The sequence below is a fragment of the Carettochelys insculpta genome, chromosome 1, assembly GCF_033958435.1.
Source record: "Carettochelys insculpta isolate YL-2023 chromosome 1, ASM3395843v1, whole genome shotgun sequence".
NCBI classification, from domain to species: Eukaryota; Metazoa; Chordata; order Testudines; family Carettochelyidae; genus Carettochelys; species Carettochelys insculpta.
Window position 1 is genome coordinate 93289244 of NC_134137.1, and position 18438 is coordinate 93307681.

The window sequence follows — 18438 nt, forward strand, 5'->3', positions numbered from 1 at the left end:
ACAAATGGTCCCTTCACATACTTATGCACAAATCCCATTCATTGTATAAATTTTGTGAACTTATACAAGTGCAAAGTGTTGCCTGCAGTATTTGATAGTAGTGATTAAATCAGGAGTGGGAAACCTATCTCCTGCAGGCTGCATGAGGTTTGTTGGGGTAAGTTGCTGGCAGGCCATCGGATTGTTTACCTGAGCGTTCACAGGCAAGCGACAGTGCAACGCCCATGGGCTGGGAAAAGTGAACCACAGCTACTGGGAGCTGGAGTCTCTGTGCCTGAGGATGCTCAGATAAACAAACAAGCAGAGCATCTGCAGCTACCTCTGGAAAACTGTGTGTGACCTGTAGGCTGGAGGTGTAACCCCATGTACATTATTGTAATCACATTCAATCTCAAAATGGTTGTTTCGAGTCAGCCCTTAAAAAAACCAAAAGTAATCTTTAACATAACTTTTTTTTTTCTCACAGAAAGGCTAGAAGATTCTTTATACTTATCTAAATCAGTAATTACTGCAAGACCTTCATGGCACTCAAAATCTCAAAACAAAAGTTGTGGGTTCAACTTTTTCATACTGAAAAGTGAGAAGGAAATAATCATTTGTAATATTAATTATATAGGGAGTATGTAATAATTTGGGGAATATTTCTGGAGAATTGTAAGCCCACTTAGTACTGAGGCTACAAAGTTTTCATCCCAAACAGAATCTTTTTATGAAGTATTTTTCCCTTTAATTTGGCTGAGGTGATTATGAAAAAAAAATCCCTTTTCAGCCAATGTCTCAAGCAAATCTTCCAAGCAGGGAAAGCACTTTCAGAATTACATTCCAGAAGCAAGGTGTATGGAGGATTTCAAGGAATGCACCCATTACAGCTATCTGGAATATGATAGAAATCCTGGGTGTTTCTATGCAAGTACAGTTTGGTCCTGCTTTGCTGAATGTGTTAGATATTCCTCAGATGGTGTAACATTTTGCTTATTGTACTCAGCTTAATTTGTGACTCCCAACACCAGCTCTGTTTGTATTAAATGCAAGGATAGCTAAAATAGGGTTTTGTGGAAATATCAGTTCTAAAGGAATATAGAAAAGTAGGGCTGTGCTAAACAGTTCCGTATGATAGGGCTCATGGGAGAACGAATTTTGAAAATGTGGGGGCTTGACTGTCAAAGCCCTATGAAAAAAAAAGGATAAGGGAAGGTTATTCTGTCCATGAGATTATAATGTCTTCTTCTACCTGGACTGGTTTGACCTGTTTCTCCGCTTCAAAGAACAGAGCTATATAGGCATCCCATTATGTACCTCTTTCTATGTTAATTGGGGTGTGGGGGGAGGTTGCATTTCTTCTACTCTGCTTGACAAGATTTGAAATCACTGGGAGCTGAAATTATTTTGAGACTGATTGGCAGACATCACAGGCAAGAAGTGGATGGCCACAAATGGTGCTGAGAGCTGGCAGGGCAACAGTGACATGGAATGAGCAGCTAGCAGAGTGGTGAGACAAATGGCCAGCAGGACAGTGGCAGAGAGCTGTGAGCAGGCGGATGGTGAGAAACCAGTGGAGTGAGTACAATGCTTTTTTACTTCCACCCACTCAGGATGGGAGGTGAACTCCACAGATGCACCTATGAACTTTGGGTCTGCCCTGACCTATGACAGCAACTGTCAGTGGGATGCAGAGAAAGGGTCGTTATGGGGTCGTTCAGATTGCTGGACTTAAGAACCCTAAGGGAAAAAGATATTGCCAAATCTAACAGGGGTCAAGGGTCAGACTTTTACTCATGGTTTGTTTCTGAACTCTGTTTAAGGTGTTTCCCCAAAGTAATGGCAAATGACTTCCCTTACATTTTATGAACAGTTTATTTTCTATGGTCAGACTCTGTGCTCGTGAGTGAGGAAGCATTGCCTCTCTGAGGCACCCAGAGGTGGTATTTGAAATTCCTAGGTTGCTGGTGGGGTCTTGAACCAGTTCTTTGTTGAATGGATGGAGACCACCCCCTAGATATTGAATTAAAAGTCTTTCACTTCATCAGAGGAACATTACAACACAGTTATCTAAAATATGAAAAAAGTGCCCCTGACTGCTGTTGGCTTCACCTCGCAGAAGAATATTTAAAAAAGGATGAATAGGAACAACACCAAAAGCACCAGTTATAAATTAGTGTGTTTAAGTCATTCATCATAGAGGTGTGGCTGTAATAAGACCTTTGAATTTTCTTCTTCCTTTCACTTATCTACTTTAGAGCTGATTGGATTTCCTTTCTGACTCTTCATGATATGTCTGGAGTTTTCAGTAGCAATATTCTTTTCCTTCCCTCACACCTCCATATACCTTTATGGAGTTGGGAGGGTAAGGAAACCAGGACAGACCTCTGCAGGACCTGCAATGTCTATTTTGCAGACAATTCAAATCAGAATGAAAGATTATCACAGATTTTTCCACAGCTGGGTACTTCTAAAAATTCTACTCTGTACCTATGTTCTTGATGAAGGATATTTCAGTTTGCCCATTTATTTCCTGCTGCCTTCTTGTATGAGGGCTGACCAATTAATTTTTTTTTTCCGCCCCAGGAGCAGTGGGTAGAGCTAATCAGGAAGACAGGCACCTGCTGGGCTCTGACCCTAGGAGAGTGATGACCTTTATAGAATTACATTCCATCTCACAGAGCTTTCTTAATTTTAAGAGACACCCAGGTTTCCTGCAAACATCAAGCTCCTAAGGTAACATCACATTGTAACATAAGAAATAAAAAGGTCCCTCAGGTAATGTGGAGAGTAATTATATTAACAGTAACACTAGAACTAGCATATAATATAACTAGTGATATTTTGCAGTTATATCTAGGTAATTGTCATCAAAGGTGGTATAAGATTATCCTTGTTTTACAGATGGGAACACTGAGGCAAAAATGCAGAATACAAAGAAGGATTTCCTTACTGGTGAGTCATAAATTGTTGATCTGTAAGATATGACATCTTTTGACTTTTAAGCTACAGTGTCAAGCTGTGACTGTGTCCTAATTTTGGCGATGTGGCTCAGTATCTATGAAGTTTCAATTACTGCGTATGATAATTCAGGACTGTAGGATTCTTTGAATGTGCTTTGTTCCTTTATATCATACTTTGCTTATATTACGAGTGCATTACCAAATATTTTGCTTTCCAGCTGATAGTATATCAAAACACACTCATTTCGGGAACAGAGAATATTCTTTCTTGTTGTCAATAGTTTAGATTCATCTTTTAAAATCTAATTATTCATAACTCTGGCTTTTGCACTGTTAATCTGAAATATATTCTTTACTGATATCCACTCAGTTTTTAGAGCTACGAATTCATCACATGGCAGAGGCAAAAATACACTTTTATTTATCCGCTGCTTCCACATGAAAATCCAATAGGTCCTCTCAAACCACTTTTTTCATATTTTAGATAACTGTGTTGTAATGTTCCTCTGATGAAGCGAAACACTTTTAATTAAAAACATGAAACCTCAGTTACAGCCCCAAAATATGTCACCTTAGCTTCTTATTCTAACCCAGGAGCTAATATTTTATCTTGTTTTGAAGAGCCTGTCCTTGAGACAGTGTCAGGGATTGTAAAGAAACTGTAGAGCATACAGGTCACTTAAGCAATCTGCATATGTTTTCCAATGGAAATTAATAGCACAAAATTTCTTTTAGCTTCAAATTATTTAGACAACTTAATCCAAAGACAAACTGTTCAACTAATCCTCTACCAGTAGGAAATCATATCCAAGTCCTATTTGTAATATATTTCAGGATCTTCTAACCAAACCAATGATTTAGAAAATATTTTCAATGGGACACAAGGATGTCTTACAATGTTATGATATAAAAAGTATATATGGGAATGAATGAAGTCATCCAACTCAGCACCTTGATCTGAGACAGCACTACATCTGCCTCTAGACCATGACAGATATTTGTCTAACCTAGTCTTAAAAGCCTCCAATACAGGGACATCACAAACTCCCTTGGAACCCTATTCCAGAGCCTAACTGTTTTTATAGGTAGAATTTTTTCCTAATATCTAACATAATTTTCCATTACTGAGATTGTTATTTCTTGGCCTACCATCACTGGGATATAGAGAATAGCTTATTACTCTCTTCTTTGTAATAGCCATTATTACACCTTTGCCATCTCCCTTTTCTGTACTGCTGGGAAGATCTTGGCTCAAGTCATCCTCAACCATCTGATCACCAGCATCTCACAGGAGAACCTACCAGAGGCACAGTATGGTTTTTGCTCAGGCTGCAGCACCATTGACATGATCTTTGCTGTTTGTCAGGCCCAGGAAAAGTGCACAGAGCAGAACTTGGATCTGTACACTGTCTTTATAGACGTGACCAAGGCGTTTGACACCATCAACAGAGAAGCCCTGTGGATTATCCCATCAAAACTTGGCTGCCCAAGAAAATTCGTTAACCTCATACGCCTGTTCCACAATAACATGACTGGCTTTGTTCTTTCAAACGGTGAGTCCTCAGATCCATTTGAGACATCCAATGGTGTTAATCAAGGGTGAGTGCTGGCCCCAGTGTTATTCAACCTCTTTTTCACGTGTGTCCTCAGCCACACAGGTAGGAACCTGGACCATGGAGTCTACCTAAAATACAGACTTGATGGGTCACTTTTCAACCTTTGTCGTCTGAATGCTAAAACCAAGATGCTTGAGAGGCTCATCCTTGAAGCCCTTTTTGCTGACGGCTGTGCACTTATGGCACACAAGGAATCTGATCTCCAGATCATTGTCAACTAGTTTGCTGATGCCTCTTGCCTCTTTGGTTTGACCATCAGCCTAGGAAAGACCAAGATACTGTTTCAACCTGCTCCAGGATCTGCTGCTCTCCCCTTTTCAATCCTTATTGAAGGAACAGAGTTAAGAACAGTGGAGGAGTTCAAGTACCTTGGCAGCGTGATAGCCAATGATGGCTCCCTTGACAAAGAAATCAATGCCAGAATCTGCCAGTCCAGCCGGGCACTAGGACATCTGAGAGTGTGAGTGTTGAATCAGCACAATATCTGATAGTTCACGAAACTGAGAGTACAAGGCTGTAGTCCTGACCAGTCTCCTGTATGGCTGTGAAACCTGGACCTTGTACAGAAAACATATAGAATTGCTGGAGCGCTTCCACACACGCAGCCTGAGGTCAATACTGCATATTTTATGGCAGGACAGAGTTACGAACCTGGAACTCCTGGACAGAGCAGGAACCACAAGCATCGAAGCCATGATTCTGAAAGTCCAGCTTCGCTGGACAGGGCACATCATGCGAATAGAGGAGTCAAGAATCCCTAAGCAACTCCTCTACTGTGAACTCTCCCAGGACAAAAGGAATCAAGGTAGGCCTCACAAGAGATATAAAGACTGCGTGAAGGCCAGCATTGCTCATGTTGGTTTAAAACCAGATCAGCTAGAGCAGCATGCAAAAGACCAAACAGGCTGGCGTGCTCTTGTATGACATGCGTATGACAATTTTGAAGACCAGTGATGCATACACCTCATTTATGCTCGTGAGAGGAAGAAAGCAACAGCAGCAGCCGCTCCAACAGAGCCAGGACAATTCCCTCGCCCCCACTGTGAATGCCCATGCCGTTCAAAGCTTGGACTCCTCAGCCACATGTGTCCACAACTGATGAGCCTGTGCAAGCTCAGGACATCCTTCTTGGACACAAAAGACTACCCATTAGATGAAGACTTCTCCCCTCTCTCAAGACTTCTTCTTAAAAGACTAAACATACCAAAGTTTTTTTTTTAACTATTTTTCATAAGGAAATATTTTTCTAAATCTTTTACTATTTTTATTGCTGTCCTTTGAACAATCTCCAAAATTTCTGCATCTTTCTTAATATATGGCTTTCAGAATTTAATACAGTACCCCAGCTGGGGCCCCAACACTGCTGAATAGAGCAGAGAAGCTATCTCTATGTCTCACACAGGACACACTTTTTAGTACATCCAGAATTATACGCCAAACTTCTTAGCAACTATAGCACACGGTTAACGCTTATTCAGTTTGTCATCTGTTATAATTTCCAAAGCCTTTTCAGCAGTACTGCTGCCTACCCTGTTGTACCTTATTTTGTACTTGTGTCTTTGATTTTTCCTTCTTATGTATAGTACTTTGGACTTGTCTTTGTTTAATTTTATCTTCCTAATTTCAGACCAAATCTCTGATTATCAAGAGTGTTTTAAATTCTAACCTTGTACCTCCTTGCAGCTTGGTACCACCTGCAAAAATTATAGGCCTACACTCTGCTCTATTTCTCAAGTCATTAATGAAACTATTCAGTAGTACCAAATGTAGAACGCAGAAAAAATCGGATTAGATCCCCCCAGTTTGACAGTGAACCATTACTAACTATAATTATGGTGTTTTAACAGTTTTACATTTGTTATATTAATTTAATCCACACCATATTTTTCTAGTTTGTTTATGAAAAGATCATGCAGGTGTGAGTCTAAAGCCATATTAAAACTGAGATATGCAACAGATATAACTTTCCCTTACCCACAAGGCCAGAAACCCCATCAGAGAAGGGAATTAAGTTGTTTTGGCATGATTTGTTCTTTACAAATCCATGCTGGCTATTAATTATAACCCTATGTCCTTGCTGTCTTTTCAAGTTGATTATTTAATAATTTGTTCCAATATCTTACCAGGTATCAACATTAGACTCACTGCTGCATAATTCCAGAAGTGATATTTGTTCCCCTTTCCAAACCGGTACTATCTTTGTCCTTTTGCACCATTTCCTCAAACATAATTGCTAATGATTCTGACACTGGTTCATCTAGTTCCTTAAGTGAATTTGATGAAGCTTTGGCAAGTTCAACAATCTAACTTGTATGAATGTCCTTTAGCCTGCTAGTTTATTGTTGTGGCTTTGGCTTTCACTCCTTCACTTTGCTGTTAATAGTCATTGTGTTAAGTATCAGGGCACAATTAATCTTTTTTAGTAAAGTCTCAAGCAGGAGGAGCATTAAATGCCTTACTGTTCTTGGTGGTCTCCATTCTTGACTCTCCTTCTCGGACAAGTAGAAAACTCATACTTTTCATTATCTTTCTCTTGCTCCTGATTTATATACACATCTTCTTATTGCCTCTTATATCTCATTTAGATGTAACTCATTTTTATGCTCTTAGATTCAGAGAAAAGCTTGAATCATATGGAGTTCTATTTTTCATTTTCCCCGGTTCTGTTTTGCTGTTGGCTGATCAAAAGGGAGCTCAGTATAGCCGTGGCTACACTACCCCTCTCTCTTGAAAGGAGCATGTAAATTACAGCTATTTGAAATGCGAACGAGGCAGTTATATGAATATTCAGCACCTCATTTGCATAATGACATCTCCTGGCCCTTCCAAAGTGCTGATTTTGAACTTGAATAGCCGTGTAGCCAGGGTTCCTTCCAAAGGATGCCCTGATTTCAAAAGCACATTTCTTCCCAAAAATATTTGGGAATAGCTATTACGAAAAATCTTATTTCAAAATAATGCTGCTACACACAAAAATGAATTTCAAAATAACACTTAACTATTTCAAAATACAGCCTCTACATACATAGACTACATCTACACATGTCCCTCCCTTTCAGAAGGGGCATGTAAATGAAGCTGGTTGAAAATGTTAATGAAACACCAATATGAATATTCAATGACTCAGTTTCATAATGACAGCAACCCAGAGTGTTGAAAGGGCTGCTTTTGAATTGCAAACTAGCTTTGTAGTCAGAGTTCTTTCAAAAGGAAACCCCGATTTTGAAAGCACCCTTATTCCCAAAAAACCTTGACACCAAAATCCACGGGTGTGTGATTTACAAATCTTTTAACTGCAAGGTGCTTTACACGCATTTACAATTCTGAAGACCCCTTAAAAGGTACACCTCATGAAGAATTCCACTGAGCTTTAGGGAGCATAATGCATTAGTATCTCAGCAACTATATTAGCTACTTGTTGACTTCCAAGTGTAATTCAAAATGTTGACTTTCATCTATAAAGTGCCTTTGGTTTAGATCCTGCCTTTTCTGAGACACATCTCCCACTGTGTATTTTATCAGATATTTCACAAGCTCCCTGGAGCAGGTTGATAAATTTCTCTATATAAATTAAATATATTTCCTCAAGGATAGAAGGAGCTGACAGTAAAGTTCACTGTACTGAAAACCCCTATTTTAAAGATGACGGTGAAAGGGTAGTAACAGAGAGGAAGCCGTGCTAGTCTATACACTATCAAAACAAAAAGCAGTCAAGTAGTGTTAATTGTATTCCACCAAAGAAGATAAGCAGGTGGTTCCAGAGTATAACCAAGAATAAGTAATTAAGGTGAGAATAGAGTTTTTCTGAGGTTTTTTTGGTTGGAGCATCCTGCCAGGTGTTTTGGGACAATAGTACCAGAAGAATTATGCATGGCATGTATTTTAGGTAGGTTAGTAAGTTGTTAGAATATTAAGAACTATTAGGAAGGTTCATGGATAGCAAATAATTAGTACAAATGCCTTTCACAAAATGTTTTAAATCCATGTATCTGTTCGGGGAGATGTTATATATTTGGATGTTAGCTACCATGTCCCAAAGCCCCACCTGCCAAATGCTTTGTCTTGCTCTGCCTTTTAATGATTTCTATGTGTATCACAATGAAATAAGCAAAACACAAAAATCAAATATTGGAATATTTCCTATATTTAAAGCTAAGGCATCCCTTGATTTATTTTCTTTATGATCCAGCATTTATCCTATTAGCAGTATCACATTGTTTTCACAAGATGAAGCATGACAAGCAATGACTGATAGAAATAAAAAAAATTGGATTAAATTCAGACATAGGGGAAAAAATGGCTTCCATTGAAGTCATTGTGATTTTTTCCCCCATTGTTTGCTTAAAGAGTTTTGCTGGTACTCTTCATTGAATTAAAGATGCCTTTGGCTTTTTAATTGTAATGCATTGAGACATGAATTTATGCAGGTGATTCTTATTAAAATAATACAAATAAGTTCAATTTAACATTTAGATCTACACAAATAATTTGATGTGACATATTCATTTAATATAGCCTCTTTTCTGTGTTCATTGATTGGCTTCATATGATTTTCTTAGGTTTTACTCAAGATTGAAAGGTATTTTCAAAATAACTTCTGACCACTTCTTGGTTCATATTTTGAAAGCTCTTTGTACTGTTTTGTGTCTAACATGCAGAATTTAACTGTGATGTTAGAGGTCATTGGATATATAGCTTACAAGGTGTGTGTGTGTGGGTGCGCGTACTCTGCCATTAAATGAGTATTACTGTTATACTCAGGAGGCATGTTTCAAGATTAGGTATTTATGAACATTCAACAATAGCCACTGAGAAGTCCACCAAAGTATCTTCCAGGACCCTTACTTCATAGACAGTTTGTATAAATGAGAAAACAGCAGAACAGTAGCATTCAGAGGGATGTGGACTTAGATGAGGTGAATTCAATTATGTATTAATGTAATGATTTGTGGAAAATTTCTGGTCTTATTCACCCAGCACTAAGAGTAAGTTTCTCCTGGAATAAAGTCAGCTGTAGAACTCTTTATTTAATGCAGTAAATAAGGAATCACATTTTGGAATTATAGACCATGAGTTTGAATCCTTGTGAGGACAAATACATACATACCTTGACAATTGATAAACATGTCCATATATGACAACAGCAGCCCCTAATCCTAATTCTATTCTGGAGCTCAGTTAAGGGGGAAAAAACAGGCCATATTGTCTAAAGCTTTCCCATATATCTTTAAAATAAGCACTTGCTGGACAGGAAAGGGAGAAACCCCTTGTATTCCGATCACAGAACTTCTCAGTACAAGAGTCATAATGCCCCAAAGCACTCTGTGAATGTAGAGAGTCAATTATAAGAAACCCTGCCTCCATCCCACACATTTTCTTTGAGCCATTAGATCCGGCTCTTAGCCCATTTATCTCCCTGACTGAGTACTGAGTTATTTCATCTTTCATAGTAACTAATGTGAGATACACACAGTATCATGAGAGAGATGGCCAGATATAGAGTCTGCTTCTTTCTGATCAGCTTGCTTCTGATGTCATTTTCTTGAATTTGTATTTATAGAGATGATCAGTATTTCTCTGAAGAGTATGGCCTGTAATTCATGTATCTTCCTAATAGCTATGTCTACATTAGACAGTTTTGTTGACAAAACCCCAGTTGTGTCAACAAAACTCATGCAGCGTCCACACGTAAAATGTGTTCTGTTGACAGTAAATCAACAGAATGTGGCACTTTTGTCAAAAGACTTCTCCTTATCCCCTATGAGGCAGAGAGCTGTTTTCAACAGAATATGTCAACAAAAAAGCCATGTGGATGCTCCAGGGGGCCCTCTGTCAACAGACAGGGATTCTGGGGCACCTGGCAGTCCGGTCTGCTGTGCTTCCAGTTGGCTTTTCTGCCGAGAGAGCAGCCAGGCAGTCTGGCCTCTTTCTGTTGGCAGAGGGGATTGACAGAGTGGTCTGCTTTTGTGTGTGGCAGTCATCTGTCAACAGAAGTTTTGTTGGAAGATTTCTTCTGACAGGAACTTCTGTAGACATATTGCTGTAGTGTAGACATAGCCACTGTTTTATGAAGTACTTAAGTACATGTTTCTTATGGATCTTGAATTAAATACATGCAATGTGGCAAACAATGTCAGTGTATTGTTTAAAAATGTTCAACTGGTCTACTATCTATCAGAAATGAATCCCTCTACCCATATGCAGGTTTATGGTATAGATGCAGTTAGAAAAAATCATATAAACAACTATGACTTGCAAAACAAGCAGAACAACATAGTCAAAGTAACTGATTAACTGAAGTGGATGGAATGTATGTATATCTTTTACATAGTATTCTAACAACAATTCAGCTATGCAAAATCAAACCACTTTATTAATTTATTTGTTCAGTGGTGTTTATGAAGTTCTTGTGTCTTCGATTTTGCAGTTACAATTTCACTGTAAATGAAGAAACAGACTGTTTTTGTGAAAGGAGTCTTAACTACAAATTAGTTACAGCAGGGGGTTCTGTTTTACAACTCATTAAAATCTGCTGAACTCACTTCCTCGAGATCTGCCTAAGCTGTTTCTTAGGAATTACACACTCGGAAATTTCTTGTTTGCCATAATAGATACACAAAAGAGTTATAAACCAAGAGTGCCAAAAATTATTTCAGTGTATTATCTTTTACTTCATGTCACCTACAGCTAAACTGATGCTCATCATTTGTTTAACTGCTGTATTCCAAATATATTTGCACCTGTTTCTAATCTCCATAAAAGCATTTTACCTTTTTTATTCTTACTGTGAATTTATAATATTTAAAAGTAATAGGCTGTGCATTGTTTTTATTCAGGAGTGAATAAAAACATTATTGGATGTATTAATTCACCATAAATGCAAGGGTTTAAAAACAAGAAATAACACTTATAGCATAAAAGGCATACATGGTTTCAACTGATTCGTAATCACTTCCAGTAATGAATGTAGATATGATAAACTCATCTATTTCTCATTGCCCAACTATTAGAGAAGACTTTGCACATTGGATGTAACTATTATCCAGCTACATATTGATAAATATATTTTAATACCATGTTGTGCATGTCTCAGGTTAGCAGCCTGACTCTTGCCACCCCTGACAGGAGAAATTTCCCTGCTCCTGTCAGGGGTGGCAGCTGCTCCTGTCAGGTGCTGCAGCAAGGAGTCAGGCTGCCATCCCTGATGGGAGCAGTTTTCCTGAGCCTGTCAGGGACAGCAGCCTGACTCATGGCTGCTGACCCAGAAAGAAAACCACTCCTGTCAGTGGAGCAGGTGAGAGTCAGGCTGCTGAGCAGGGCAGCAGTCCTGGTTAGGTTCCTGGCTCCAAGGGGTGGAGGGGAAGACTTCCTCTGGTTCCTGTCTCCCTTCCACTGGCTGGAGCCAGGAATCTGAGCAAAGCTGATGCCCTGCTAAGTTTCCCCTCTTTGCAAGCGGAGGGGAGGTAGGAGCCAAGCTACTGCCTGGTCCCTAACTCCCCACTGCTTGTGGGACTGGGGAAACTGACCAGCTGGGCAGTTCCCTGGGTCCTGCACCCAGCAACCAGCAGGGAGACAGGAAGCAGGATGCCCTATAGTTCTCAACTCCCTACCACTCTGGGAGCCAGGAAACTGACCATATACGGCATGTACACGTAGTAAGAAACTGTTCTTGCCCCATTGAGTTCATGGCCTAAGGCTCCAGACTAAGGCTACATAGGCCAGATGGACAAAGGAAGCATCATCATCTCTCCTGGGTTTTAGCTGGGGAATTAAGGCACAGAGAAAATGACTTAGTGAAGGTCATGCAGAAAGTCCAAGCTAGAACTGATGCCAGAACTCCTGTGTTCCTTTCCAACATCTTTCCAACCTGTCAGGCTGGTTAGTTTCCTGGCTCTTTCAAGCCCCCTGCTGCCCTCAATTTGCATGAAAATGTGAGTTATGCAGGGGTTGCAGAAATGCAACTCCTGCATAACTTGTGGGTTTATTGTATCAATAATTTGATTCTGGCTCTGCACTGAACACCATGGCCATGTCCACACTACAAATACATTCTTTCGAGAAACTGTCGACAGAACACAGCAGTTTTCTGAGGACAGTTAAATCACTCCTGTATGCGGCATAACCCATCTCTCAACAGATTCTGTTGGTTCATAAATAGTGTAGATGTTCGGGGGCGGAACCTCTGTCGACAGAGGGTGCTTCTGGTTCACTGGGCAGCCCTGTTTGCAGAGCTTCCAGTTGGATGTTCTATTGACAAAGAGCTGGGCACTCTGGCTGCTCTCTGTTGATAGAGGGCATCACTGGGGGGCCTCTGTTAGGTTTGGACACATTCTGCCAACAGAGGTTCTGTCAGGAAATATGTCCTGACAGGAACTTCTATCAATAAAACTCTGTAGTATAGACCCAGCTCCTACCTTCAAACTTGATTACCTCAGGGTCAAAATAAACACATATGAGAAACTTAATATTTTAACTTTGAAAATGTCTTAATTTATGTTTTTGCTAGAATATGCCAATTTATATCCCCTTTTTAGTTTCTTCTCACTTATTTCCTGTCAATGAATAGATACTTTTCTAAGTTGACTGATATATGTAGGGGAACATACACTTGGACTGTGTCTACACATTTGGAGGGGGCAGGTTAATGAGGGAGTTTGGAAGATGCTAATGAGACACTGACATGAATATGCAGCACCTCATTAGCATAAAGGTAGCTATATGTGATTTGAAATTGCCACTTTCAGAATACACGCAGCCCGTGAGGATGGGGGACTTTCGAAAGGACCCCCTTGACTTTGAAGGCCCCTTCTTCTTAAAAGCAAACGGGAAGAAGGGGCTTTGAAAATCGGGGGGGTCCTTTCAAAAGACCCCTGTCTACACGGGAGGAGTGAGTTTCAAAAGAGGCACTCTTGAATCATGCACAGCTGCCATTATGCTAATGAGGTGCTGCACATTCTTGTCAACACCTCATTAGCTTCTTCTGAACTGCCTCATTAACATGGCCTGTCCAAAAATAGAGGGTATGGGTAGACACAGCCCTTATGTGGTGGATAATGTGCATAAAAAGGTATTGGGAACACTAATTGCAGACAGAGGACAATCATGAAATTTGTTAAACATTTTAATGATTTATGAGATCAGACACATTTAGCTTTCTAGCAATATATTAGTAAGCAAACATTTAACAATATTCACAGATATTTATAATGTTGGATAGATTGCTAAAACTATATTTTTCCTTGTAGTAAAGAAAGTTTGGTCATCAAAACTAGCTTTATTCATCTTGAATCATTTTAGTTTATTTACTTGACCTCTTAGTTCAGGGTTTTCTTGCTCTTTGAAATTTTATTTCATTATTTATTTTAATTCTGTCACATCTTTGTTTTACTAAACATTGCGTTATGTTTTTTTTTCCTTTCTTTTTTCTCCACTGAATTGCCAGGTGTTATGCTGTGTTTCTTGTTCTTTCAATGGTTGATTTTGATTCCTGATATTCATTTAGATTTTTCCCCATTTTATTTACCTGTTTCTGTCAGCCATTCAAAAGTCATGATCTCACTGCTATGCTTGGCTTAATCCAAAAACCACAAAAAAAAGGTTAATCGATTTCCTCCCCCTTCTTCTCCCTCCCCTAGGACTCAATTGTGCAAAGTGCTGCGGTCTCTGGCTCGAGTCCACTAAAGCACTTCAGTACATGATTAACTTCAATCATATGTGTAGTACCATTTGCTTCAATGCACCTTGCAGGACCAAGCTTCTGCTTACAATAGCCACTGTCCATTTCTGCATGCACACTTTTACTTTTTGGGAAGATTGGATGTGGAGCCCCGTCTATCCTGTTCCCACTGCCACTCTTTAAATCTCTTTCCAGAAGGCAATCAGAAATCAGTTTCCTGAGACTGAATTGAAATATGTTACCTTTAAATCTGCAGCTCATCTATCCCCCACTGCCAGAAGTTTTTGAGTTCATATATCACTCTCTGTCAGTCTACTCTAGCAAGCTTTTATATGTCATTTTCTATAATCCTCTCCCCTGCCGTTCAATTATCTGGGTTCTGTACGGGTTCAAATGAACTTTTTAATTCCACAGCAAAATTCCATCAACCCAGCTACATTTCCCCAGCTTTAATGCCACCAGAAAGTGAAACTGAAAGCAAATATTTGTGCGTATTGATGCAAATCCAAGTCATATTCTGGGTTACCTGCATGTTTTGTGTACATTATAAACCACTTAATCACGAGTTTCATGTTTGTAAAGAAATTCCAAACTTTGGGAAATAATCAGGATTTTAAGTTTTTAGTGAACTCTGTAACAGTTCTACCTTTAGATAATTGTTACTCTTCTGAAGATGTGCGAAATAGCTGAAGTTCGTGCTCCATGAAGTAATTAATTAATTTTTTCATAGGGGTTGGTTTGAGGCTAAGCAACCAATTACTGTGGTAATTTATTTCACGTCATTTTGAAATTGGTCCTTCCCACCTGTCTGCAATCCCTGTCTCCATTTTAATTATTTTAACACAGGTCTCTGAATTCAAAAATGCTTTTTCCATCAGATAATTTCTCCAATTCTGCTAATCCTGCATTTTCATGGGCTCTATTTTCAGTTGGCATAAATAAGGGTAGCTATGAAGTATGATATTGTTTTGAATGTATTCATACCTGTAGAGACTTGAAGTCTAACCTATAATGAAGGCTATTTCACAGGGACTCTGATTTCTTCTTCATGTATATGTTTGTTACTTGTAAAATAATTCGTTACATTTTCTGCTGTACTCTTCTCATGGTACTACACAATTTAGTCTCCGAGAACAGAAATGCTTTAGTCTAACTCAAGTTATTGGGCTCAGAGTAGGGTTCTTTTGGTAACATTTCATGTCCTGTTATGCAAAGGAGGGCAGACAGATGATCTAATGGTTATTTGCAGATTTGGAAATAGCTCAAATAACTAGGAAAGCAATAGGAAAACTATAAATACGTTTACTTAAAAAAAAACAAACTAAAGATAGATTAGACTTGACACCTTCTTTGTTTTTTAGAGGCCAAGAAGATGTTTTACAGAATTAAGGATTATTTAAGATTTGCCTTGAATACATTTAAATATATTCCATACAAAGGAATATACAATCCCCACTTTTGCTTTCATCACCTGTACACATCCACCCATTCAGGTTCCCACATGTTCATCTACATTTGCCCCTTTTTTCAACTTCCTCACCCACATAAATTTCATGTTGCAGGATAGTACACCAGCTCACCCCTCTAGGACATCCTTCCCACATACCCATTGACCCTCTGGCTCATGTAGCATTACAAACCTATATGCTGACTGCTCCTGCAACTCATACACAAATCACTTATACTCATCACACCTGCACCCCCTTCCATTATTCTTGATAAGATCTCCCTTCCAGATCATATAGACACCCCCATTTAAATGCCATCCACTTGATCTAATGGCCATCATCTTAGGATGGTTACTGCTGACTCATCTCTACTGCTCCAGGGGTTATAGTCACATTAATGACATACATAGATGTCTTAGAATTTTCTCCATTTGCTCTCCCTCCACAAGGTGATTCTCCAGATTGAAGAAAGGATCCCTCTGTGAAACATGCCAATTTGAGCACTTTAGTGGAAGGGAAGGATTTATTGCTATCATTTTTGTTACCACTAATCCTTGACCCAGCTGTAATGATCTTTGTAATTCTTCTTTGTCCACAGGAAAAGATAAAGATTGAAGCAGGACCTTCTCTTTTGCTCCCATTAACACAGAGAGAGGGTGGAACCAGATAATTCTCTCACTTTTTCCTGGATCTAGTGTTTACTTTCCTTCTCAAGAGGCCCTGTGCAGAGAAGCGAGCCATGGTCAGGAAGCATGGGAGCCATGAGCATCTTTACTTCTCTCTTGACCATTGCGTAGGGTAGGGAAATCTGCTCAAGGAGTCAGGCATCCCCTGCTGCAAGTATTTCTTGCCATTATAGAAGACCACTGAATTTATCTACATATGTAATGGTTGTCTGGAAATGAGAAACTGCCTGTAAAGACATTTTGTCCATTTTTTTTTCTCAGGTGGAGAGAGGAAAGGCAATAATATACACAAACAATAATTGAAGCAGGAACTATATCTCTCTTAACCCTCTCCCAGTTATTTTTCCTTAAGTTTGACAGGCTATTTAGCTGAGTAAGAACAACTAGTTTTAGAACCCAGTGATTAAATTAGCTTTCCTTTTCCACAGCTAGTTCAACTCCCATTTATTTGTTCCTAAATTGTTTCATTTCATATCCATTTGTATTGTGTCTTTGTAGTTTTAATTGGTAGTCCCCTTGTGCAGGCAACAGAGGAGTCTCAAATCTCTTTATTTGCATCCAACCCCTCATTATGTTTATCTAAATGCATTTTAAATGTCTTTTGCAAGACGATGATCATGCAACAAAGATCTTCTCATCCTGTAAGATTAAGAAAAGGGTGTTTTGTTCAAACCCGCATTTCAATATACTGATTTTTCATCATTTAACTTAGGAATGAGCACTCAGTACTAAAACCAGAGGTTGATGAAATGTTTGTGGACCCTCTGGGGACTCCTGGAAGCTAACACTGGAGTTATCCTCCTCACTCTCTTTATATGATGAAATTTCTTTTTGCTTTCCATTATGACCACTGCAAGGTCATTGCAAACTCAGAATATTTGGTTTTGTGATGTGTGAAGTACTCCTCAAGATGAAAGACAGATAGTGCTGAGTAGAGTGGTGAATTCAAGCTCTGTGCAAGCTTTCTCCTGCACCCACTTTAGGGCCTGACCTGTAGACTCTGATATTTCACTCCTGGGCTTACTTTAACAGTATCTGACAATCATATAGAATTATTTTCAGATTGTTCAGTGGTTTAATAAGTTGGAGGAAGGAGGCAAATGAGACAGTCACAAAGCTATATTTCATTTTTGACCTCACCACTTTCTATGTTTACTGTATCTATTGAATTTAATGTACTGACCTCCATCTGTATGCTAAGTATTTTACACAATAAACCATTAAGGAATCTGTTAGTAAGTAAGAGCTATGACTGTGATAATCCACTCTAATTCTGAATATTTCAAACTAGCAATGCTTCCATATGCTACAGTAGTGGATTCATTTATTTACATGCTGGAACTACTTTGCAATAAGATAATACCCTTTCAATACTTTTGGCCACTTCTGACTATCTTTTATAAACATATTAATAAATCAACAGACCTAGCAATTGCAACTAGACCCCATACTCGGACAGCAACATACACTCACAGACTATAAAGCCAAAAGGAACCATCATCATCATCTAGTGTGACATCCTGCACATTGTGAGCCACTAAACTTAGGCCAACCACTCCTGTAATAGCCTCTGGCTAACTTACTGAAGTCCTCAAATCATGATTTAAAGATTTTGGCTGTGTCTACACTACAGTCCCCTTTTGAAAGGGGAATGCAAATGGGGCAAATTGGAAATGCAAATGAAGCTTTGTTTACATATCTCACACTTCATTTGCATAATCACAATTTTGAAAGAGAGTCTTTTGAAAGAAAAACAGCTGTGTAGATGGGGTTCTTTCAAAATATATCCCTGTTTTCGAAACCACCCTACTTCCTAACCTTTTTTCTTAGGGGGAAGGGTGCTTTCGCAAACAGGGTTATATTTTTAAAGAAGCCCATCTACACAGCTGCTTTTCTTTTGAAAGACTCTCTTTTGAAAATGCAATTAGGCAAATTAAGTGTGAGATATGGAAAGTAGCACTTCATTTGCATTTCTGATTTGCATCATTTGCCGTCCCCCTTTGAAAGGGGACTGTAGCATAGATGAAGCCTTTCAGCTACAGAGAACCAACCATTTTCATAAGTTTTAAT

At 39.0% G+C, this 18438-nt stretch overlaps 1 long non-coding RNA gene across 1 annotated transcript; it reads left to right on the forward strand.

Annotated features, from left to right (window-relative positions):
- Positions 1 to 1482: 1482 nt before the first annotated feature.
- Positions 1483 to 16718, forward strand: LOC142005659 (uncharacterized). The gene is made up of 4 exons (XR_012643096.1): positions 1483 to 1557; positions 2566 to 2715; positions 2884 to 2934; positions 16281 to 16718. It is a non-coding gene; the product is annotated as an uncharacterized LOC142005659 (long non-coding RNA).
- The last annotated feature ends 1720 nt before the right edge of the window (positions 16719 to 18438 follow it).